Here is an 8,747-nt window from a genome sequence, read left to right as displayed (position 1 = left end):
GTTCCCATCCCTGCAGGAGCTGAGCTGCTGTGGCAGGCTGTGCTGCAGCAGCAGAGCAGAGGCTTGGTCCCTCAGCTGCTTTTGCTGATTCTGCTTCAAGCCGATGGGTGGTAGTACAACCTAAAGATGGTAGTACAGACTCCAGCTGTTCTCAGGGATTTGGAGAGTGTTCTTGACTTTCTTGCTTGATGTTATCTATTCCCAAACTCTTTCAATGCTAGTAATTTTTTATGATTTTGAAAAACTGTAAGGGATATGGGAATGGTGCATGATGTCTTAATAAGGAACAAGCAAAATAGAAAAAAGGAGGACAGAAGGTGTTGCTCGTGGGCAGTACAGTGCAATGCCAGGGAGACAATGCAATCACCTATAGATACAGACTGTGAAAAGGAAAAATTAAAATAATGCCTTTGGAATTATGTCAGACTAAAGGATATGGTAGGGAAACCAAAATATCCTGTCTAAAATCCACATGGAAGATTCAAAATTATATTTCATTGTCTGTACATTCTTTAGTGGACTATTAAAGGGATACAAATACATTAAAATTGCATTAATAATCATTCCAATGTGCCATCTATATGGGATCTTAAATAGTATATTTTAAAAGTGTATTGAAAATACAGATATATGAATGTGCTGACAGACCTAAGAAAATGAACTGAATGTTAGCAAGAATTTCATCAGAGGGTTTAGAATGAAAAGACACAGGGACAGAATTCATGGGGGGAAAGTGCACTCACTGAGAAAAGAAGGATAAGTATCCAATTCAATTTCTCATCTCCCACTGTTTCAGAAGCTGAAGGTTTCATGAGAATAGCTCAATGCCTACATTATTTAAAAATAAATTAATTGCCATCTCTTCCTTACAGGTGACACTGTCAGGAGTTTCTTGACAAGCAAAGCAACCTTTAAGAAAAAAACAAAAGTAGAAATTTCCTTAATCCTAGGACATTAAAACTGAGGGCTGGCACTAAATATGACAGAAGCACCTGAGAACTGCAGACTGGCAATAAAGCTGGTTCTGATTGATTCATAAAAATAAAGTCTAAAAAAGGAAAAAAAAATGAACGATAAGAGCCTTATGCAGGAATGGAAGAGGCAGAAAATAGCATAGCCATGAGAAGAGCCAGGGCATGTGCCAAGGTGTGAAATTGTGGTGACAGAGCTGTGAGCAGCATTAGCAGACAAGGGCAAGATCCCTGAACTGGAAGGTAAGAATGGAGATCCACAGCAGACATTACATATATATGTGATGTTGTTATTTTTTCACAGTTTAGGAGCTTTTTTTTCTCCCTCCAGTGTGCACTTTTCCCAAGTACATCGTTTTGGGAGGGGCTATAACTGTAGTAGAACTGTGGATCAATTCTATTGTGTGTGTCTGGACCAGGCTGCTGTTACTGCTTCTGGTTACTGCCTCTTTCTTAAAAGCAGTAGGACTTGCAGGTAGCTAGCCAGGTCATTGACTGTTCTGGCTAAAAATCAGTCCTGCCAAGCCAAACAGTCCATCCCCAGCACTGGTGTCTTGGCACAAAGGTGAGGGGTGACACTCCTCTACTCCCAGCCATCCCCCTGAGCAGGCAAGCAAAGCTTTCACCCTGGCAGTGTGTCCCTGAGTACAGCTGGGGAGATTCCTGCTGTGGAATTAACATCTGTTTCCTTCATGTGTCTTTGATTAGCCCTTTTCTCTACAGGAATGGCTTTGCAATTTGTATAGAAACACAGAGGGAAAGAAGAACAGGAAAGAAATAAGGTATTGGGAATAACCTTCTTGTTGTCATTTCAGAGATGTCTGTGTGTCCTGCTCAGATGCCTGCTTCCAGCAATATTTATCAACTAAAATGTGATGGTTCATCTGCTAGTGATACACAGTGCCCTTATTCTTGGTGTCAGCAGTTGCTGGGAACTTTTGTGGAAGTGTGCTTGTTGCATCTAAAATCCAGTGTTTTATTAAGCAAAAAAAATATTTGGGAGGAAAAACACTAAACAGTATAATTGAACAAAAAATGTATTTTCTTTCTGGATTTATTAGCTTGACTTCTCCTGAATTTGTGTTTCCGTTGTTGAAGGACAACACAAAGCAGTAATGCAGAGGAATCTTGCCTAAGGAAAATCAAATAGGATATTGTTAGCTAACTAGGTAGATGAGCAGTGCCATTGCAAACTCATTACATGTACCAGTGAGATAAGTCAAGATTCTGCTAAGTGAGTTGGATGAAATTATGAGGACACAGAGTCAAGAACAAAGAGGTCATCAAAAGCAGAGTTATAGGAGATATCAGTGCCCATCTTGAATAGCGTTCTGTCTCTCATTAGTTTGCACTATGGGACTGCCTCTGAGTGTAAAATGGATTCTTTTGGGACTGAATACAGCCAGGGACTTGCTCAGGAGTTTAGCTGACTTGCTGCAACTGCTGTTGGGTGTTCATTCCACGCTACTGGCCATGCACTAATTTTAGGTGAAGATGAAACGCAATGAAACAATAAGCTACAAATCTGCCTGAACACTGTGCTGAAGTACTTGCTAACTCAGTCATAGCCCCAGGGTGGCAAACACCACTCTGTGGGGGTAAAAAGACTGAACCAAAGCTCTGGGATGAATACAGATGTGATGGTGCTTGAATATAGATATTGTGGGGATTGTGAAAAGCCTGATGTAAATGTCAGGTAAGAAAGCTGCTGGAGAGGAGATGATGGAGGGGTAGACATAGATCTCCTAACTGGAGTAAGTTCAGGTCCACAAAGACAATTAAGGGACTGGAACATCTCCTGTGAGGAGTGTCTTGGAGAACTGGGATGGTTCATCCTGAAGAAGACTCAGGGGTGATCTCATTAATTTGTATAAATACCTGAAGGGAGGGAGTGGAGGAGAGGGAGACAAGCAATTCTCAGTAGTGCCCACTGGTAGGACAAGAGGCAGTGTGCACAAAAATAAAATATCCTTGCCAAAGCACCTTCTCTGTTGCATCCCACATTCATATTTTTGAACCCTGTTCCCACAGGCTTCTTTTAATATGCTCTAATTCTTGTATTGGAGGAAACAATCAACAGTCATGAGCCATCTGTGTTGCTCATCCTCTTGTAGTAATCTCTGTTATTTCCTTTTCCGTTATCTCTTCCACTGGCTGAAGAATCACAGAATGGGCTGGATTTGAAGGGACCTTAAAGATCATCTGGTTCCACCCCTCACCATGGGCAGGGACACTTTCCTCTAGAACAGATTGCTTAAAGCCCTGTTATTTTGTGTATGAAGCTTCCATGTTTTTGCTGCCTTTCTCTGATCCTTTCCCACTAATGCTGTATCCTATTTGAGATCAGAAAGCTGGGACTACCCATGTGATTTAAGGCAGTAGCAAATCAGAGGTTTAAACAGTACCACAGCCTGCCTTTTTCTTGTTTCTTCACTACTTATTTCCCTGTATCAGATGTGCTTCCTTGTCTTGTTCTGAATGTTTAAACTGATGGTTTCCAGGACCTATCAGAGTTGTGTGATCTCATTTATGAGTAACTGCTCAAATTTACTTTCTGACTCATAATGTGGTTCATGTACAAGGATATTTTAATGTAATAGCTAAATCTGTGGCTGTTAAGCAGGAGCTACTTCCAATCAGTAGGATGAGGTTTTGCTAAAACAAAAGTTATGTGGATCACATATAAAAAGTAGTAGATTGTGGGGCAATGCACAAGAAGGCAAAATAGAGGTGCTGCATTGGTCAATGTGTTTGTGTGGATACACCACTCCTGGAGGTCAGCAACTGGCCTGGTTGTGTGACCCCTTTGTGTATTTGTGCTCACCTGGGCTGTCATTTAACTTTTCTTATCATAGCTACAGAGCAGTGGTCCCGATAAAATGGTGTTTGAATCCAACCTGGGGTACTGTGCTAAAGCAGAGAGCCCATGAAGCACACTCCAGATACTGTTCAGCCCACTGCAGCCTTGGAGGAGAGAAGGAACACTTTGAGGAAATGACAGAAACTCCCTTTCTTTTCAGTGCTCCCAAATCCTTCTTTGTGTCAAATCTGTCCAGGGTACTTATTCTCCCCCTCTTTCCCTCAACTCCTCTGTATCCTGAGACTGAGCTGCCTCTTACGGAGCCCCTTTTCTCCCTGTTAGGGTGGAGGGGAAGACTCTGAGCACCTGGACAGGTGGGAAATGGGATTTCCTATGGAGGCTCCTGCTTTGAGCAAGTTGAGAGCAACCATGCTGAGAGGTTTACTCTAGCTCTTTTGTGAAGCGAGATCCCCCATAGATTGAGCCATGTTGAGGAACATCCCAAGTCCAAAGTGGGCATTTCACTGCCCTGCTCTGGTGAGACCAGTGTAGGGTCTCTGTTACTGTCACTCTCAGACATTTGGATGATCCTGGAGAATCTTAGCTGGGCCTTGAGAGAGAGCAGCAGTGCTTGTGCTACACTCCTTTGGGCAACAGTATTTACACAATTTGTTCCCCAAACCTTTGCTTGGAACCCAGCCCTTGAGAGCATTGTTAGTTCCAACCCCCACCGTGGCAGGGGGATTGAAACCAGGTGATCTTTAAGGTCCCTTCCAACCCAAATCATTTTATAATTCTATGATGATTATTAATCACGCGCTACTTTTATCTCGCAGTGTGTAGGAAGAAGTTGAAGTGAATGACTATTCTGCAATCACAGTCTGCTATTTTCTGTGTAAGAGTTTTGTGGATGTGGCCATTTGATAACAGGAAAGAGGTATAGCCTTGCTTTTGCCCTCTTCCTCTTTCCAGCTCAGTTTATTTCATTTTCTTCAGCAACTGAGCATTATGGTCAAACTAAAAAGTAGTATATTGTCTTGCAAGAAAAATTAACATCTCCAGTGTTCAAGTTGACTTTTTTTTATCTGCTACACAACATGGCTTAATTCACAGGTGAAATGGCAATACCAATATAGAGCCAAGAAGCAAAGCCTGGCATAAGTGCAAGAGGAAGAATATTCTTAATTATTCTACCATCATTTTTTTGCCCCATTTCCCTTTTACATTTAAAAAATCAGCAATTTTCTTGTTGCCTGATACCACTTTGTGCATAATTTTTCAGTTTACTTGTGATGTTATTCCTGTGTGATGTTTTTATAGTCATATAAATACTGTTGGGCCTTATTGTTGCTTGTTAATGGTGTCTAGGGAAAACAGATTTGTTACATTTAGAATTGCTCACAAACGTTTTGTCTGCATGGTTTGACTTGTGGAGAAGCTGCTCAGTGTTGTATTTAAAAGCAGGATGGGATGTGATGCTGTTCACAGGGGTCTTAGGATGAGGGAAGAGATGAGGATCTGACTCCATGTTTCAGAAGACTTATTATCTTATGATATATATTATATTAAAACTATACTAAAAGAATAGAAGAAAGGATTTCATCAGAAGGCTAGCTAAGAAAAGAAAAAAAATGATAACAAAGGCTTGTGACTGACTGAGACAGTCTGGACAGCTGGACTGTGATTGGCCATTAATTAGAAACAACCACATGAGACCAATCACAGCTCCACCTGTTGCATTCCACAGCAGCAGATAATCATTGTTTACATTTTGTTTCTGAGGCCTCTCGGCTTCTCAGGAGAAACAATCCTAAGAAAAGGATTTTTCATAAAACATATCTGTGACAGGGATGCATCCACACCTCCCTGGCAGGGCCTGCATTGACAGTGTGGTCCAATGTCTGTCCCAGTCTGCGTGGACACCTGATTGTACCTGATACATGCCAACTGATGGAGTGAACTGATTACTCAAAACATTGATGATGACAGGCATTTGTATCAACTGGACCCATCAGAGTGTGCACATGTGGGAAGGTTCATCTCAGGCTCCCTTTATGTGTCTGAACCTGCCTGCCAGCAGCTGGGGATCTGCACAGGCAGCAGCTGGCTGGCTGCTACTGCCTCACTTGCCCTGCTGCTGGAAAAGAAATGTGCAGGCTGAAATCCATGATGCTACTGGGTCTCTCACAACAGGCACACAACCCCACAGCTCTGTGGAGCCCTGCTTAGGGGTGCCCTTGCCAGATGGAAGGGGGTGTTTAGCTGTGCGCAGGCTGACCTCTGGGAAGACAACAGGTAACTTGGGATCTGTCTGGGGCTCCTTGCTCAATCAAAAAGACATCTGTTTAATCCTGAATTTCTGCAGATTTAGCCATATATGGTTGCTCTATCAAAACATCTGTTTAATCCTGAATTTCTGCAGATTTAGCCATATATGGCTGGCTGGTGGAGGGTCCTGGAGGAATATTGAAGGCTGTCGGCACATGGCTGTGAAGACCAAGCTGGATGAGACAGCAGGCAGCAGCAGCAGCACAATCCCAGCTGAGCCCAGAAATCCACACTGGCACTTCCAACACTGGCCTTGCCAGGTCCACAGCCCTGGGGAAGCCTGTGGGGCACCACAGGAATGCCTGTGGCTACCCAGGGCTGGTCACAATGCAAGCAGCCCATGGGGCAAGCTGGGGCACTGAAGAAAGAAAAAGAGGTGCAGGAAGCTTCCAGAAGAGGCAGGAAAGCAAAGGTGGTACCAGCAGAGGTTAAGAGACTGTGTGCATTAGGGTCAGTCACATCAAGGTAAAGAGAAGTAGCTGATGTGGGCAGGTGAAATGGATTTGCTTTATTAGGAGAAAAGGGGCGATAGAATAAAATGAGGAATGTTTTGTCATCTGAACGGCCCAGTCAGTTTGACACCAGAATTTTAGCCACAGGTTTTCAGGATGCAGATGAAATTGCTCTACTGCAGATGAGTTATCACCAACTTCCTGATTGTAATGATTCATGCACTTCCTTTCAAATTCCATTTTTCCTTCTCATGTGCTCTACAGCCTATTTCCAGAAAGAATATTTATTACAACAGTCTTTACTAGGTAAGTGTTACTTTTCTTAGCCAGCTGTTGCTGTTCTGCTTTCCTTTTAACAGGAAGATGAAACAATTAAAAACTAGTCAGTCCACATTGTACCTTTTTTTGCTCCTTTTCCAGAAAAAAATTAGTAGATGTGGCCATAGGAGGCAGAATACTGAACTCTGGCTGCACAGGGCATTTCTGTAGCTGTAATGTAGTTTCCTGTGTCCACTGTTAGATAATACCAATGTCACCCAAATATTCTCTCTGTGTAAAGGAATCATGTTTTGAAGGTGCTTTGACACATCATAAAGCAAATAGAAAACCCTGTTTGTTACCATTCACATTTGTTTGATACTGTCTGAGTATGGTAAAAGGAAATTAATGGCTTACAGCTTTGCAAATTATCACTAGCAGTGGCTTTTATTTATTCACTCCTATTATTTTCAAAGGCTTATTTGAATTCTTAATTATTAGTGTACGTACTTCCTCTAAATTTCCATCTGATAATATTCTTCAGTAATATTCTTTAGTGTGGAACTTTCAGGTGATGTTAAAATAATAAATGATTATGATTTTAATATTTTTAAATTCTCTTTAAAAAGAGACTTTTAATATTTTAGAATCTCTTTAATTGTTTCTCCCTCCTTCCTCTTTGCTTTTGTATGTCTCAGCTTACATTGCTTTCCTGTCTTTGATGAGTCATTGCATTTACTTTGTACTGATATTTTTACATTTCAGGCTGGAGCATTGACTTTGGTTTCCTTGTTTTTTGATCAAAAAAAACCACAATTTTTTTCCCTGTAGGTATCACTGGATTTTTGTCAGATCAGAGAAACCCTGTTTTTCTAAGTTGTGATTTCACAGGATGTGGTATGCAGGTGTATCTGGTCACTTTTGAAAATGCTTGGTGCTGTTTCCTACTAGCAGTCCAGGTCCTGAAGAAATGTTGCTTTATAATTCAGCTGAATATTATAAAAATCTGAAACATAAACAGTATAAAATATAACAATCAAGTATGAGAATATAAATGAACATTTCAAATACCAGAGACTCCCACCTATACAAATATAAAATCCCTTTTACTCCTTGTCTCGGCCATAGAGTGGCACTGGCTATTGCTGAGCATTGATGTGTGTCCTAGGAGTAGTACAGCCCAGTATTTTAAGTTTAGCAGAGCATTTTCAGAGACTAGGGATCTGGTTCATTCAGACTGGTCCATGGTTTGTTCACTGCTGCAAGCAAGTAAAACAGCAGCTTTTTCCTGACAGGGCTCTGATAGTACCAACTCCAGCTCTCCACCCTCCTCCTCAGCCAACTACTGCCACTTGCAGCAGAGAGACTGGGAAGAGATTTCCTTCTGCACCTTCTCTGACTTCCTTCTCTCTTCTGCTGCCTGCCTTGCTGCCAGCAAAGGCAAATATCAGGCTGCTGTGAGAATGAATGCGGTCTCACACCCTGCGGTTTCCTCCTCTGGGTGGTGCTCAGTTGCCCTCATGCCTCTTCTCTGTGACCCCATCAGCTGTCAGTGACACTCCCTCAACCTGTGTCTCAGCCCTGCCCGTGGAACCACCACAGGAGCAGCTGTGTGCTGGTGAAGGGATGCTGCCTTTCCCCACCTGCTGCTGCTACTTGCATAAGAAACAAAAAACCCAACCCTTGCATCTTTTGTTTTCTTTTACTTATCATAGAGCCAAGCCTACAGAGGTGGACAAAGGATAATTAAATCCTGATGAGCCAGCAGACTTGGCACAAAAACAAGAAGAACCTTGAAATATTGAAAGGCATTGTAAAAAAACAGGAAGCATTAATCTGAGATGATTTTTGTCATGATGAGAAGATGAAAGTTGGAAACACGTAACTGAATTACTGTTTGTAGATATGCAGCACTTCTGAAGTTAAATCAAAGTATCA

Source organism: Ammospiza nelsoni, chromosome 1, assembly GCF_027579445.1.
Source record: "Ammospiza nelsoni isolate bAmmNel1 chromosome 1, bAmmNel1.pri, whole genome shotgun sequence".
In the NCBI taxonomy this organism is placed as follows: domain Eukaryota; kingdom Metazoa; phylum Chordata; class Aves; order Passeriformes; family Passerellidae; genus Ammospiza; species Ammospiza nelsoni.
The sequence above is the reverse complement of the archived record's forward strand: the minus strand, read 5'-3'. Positions refer to the sequence as shown.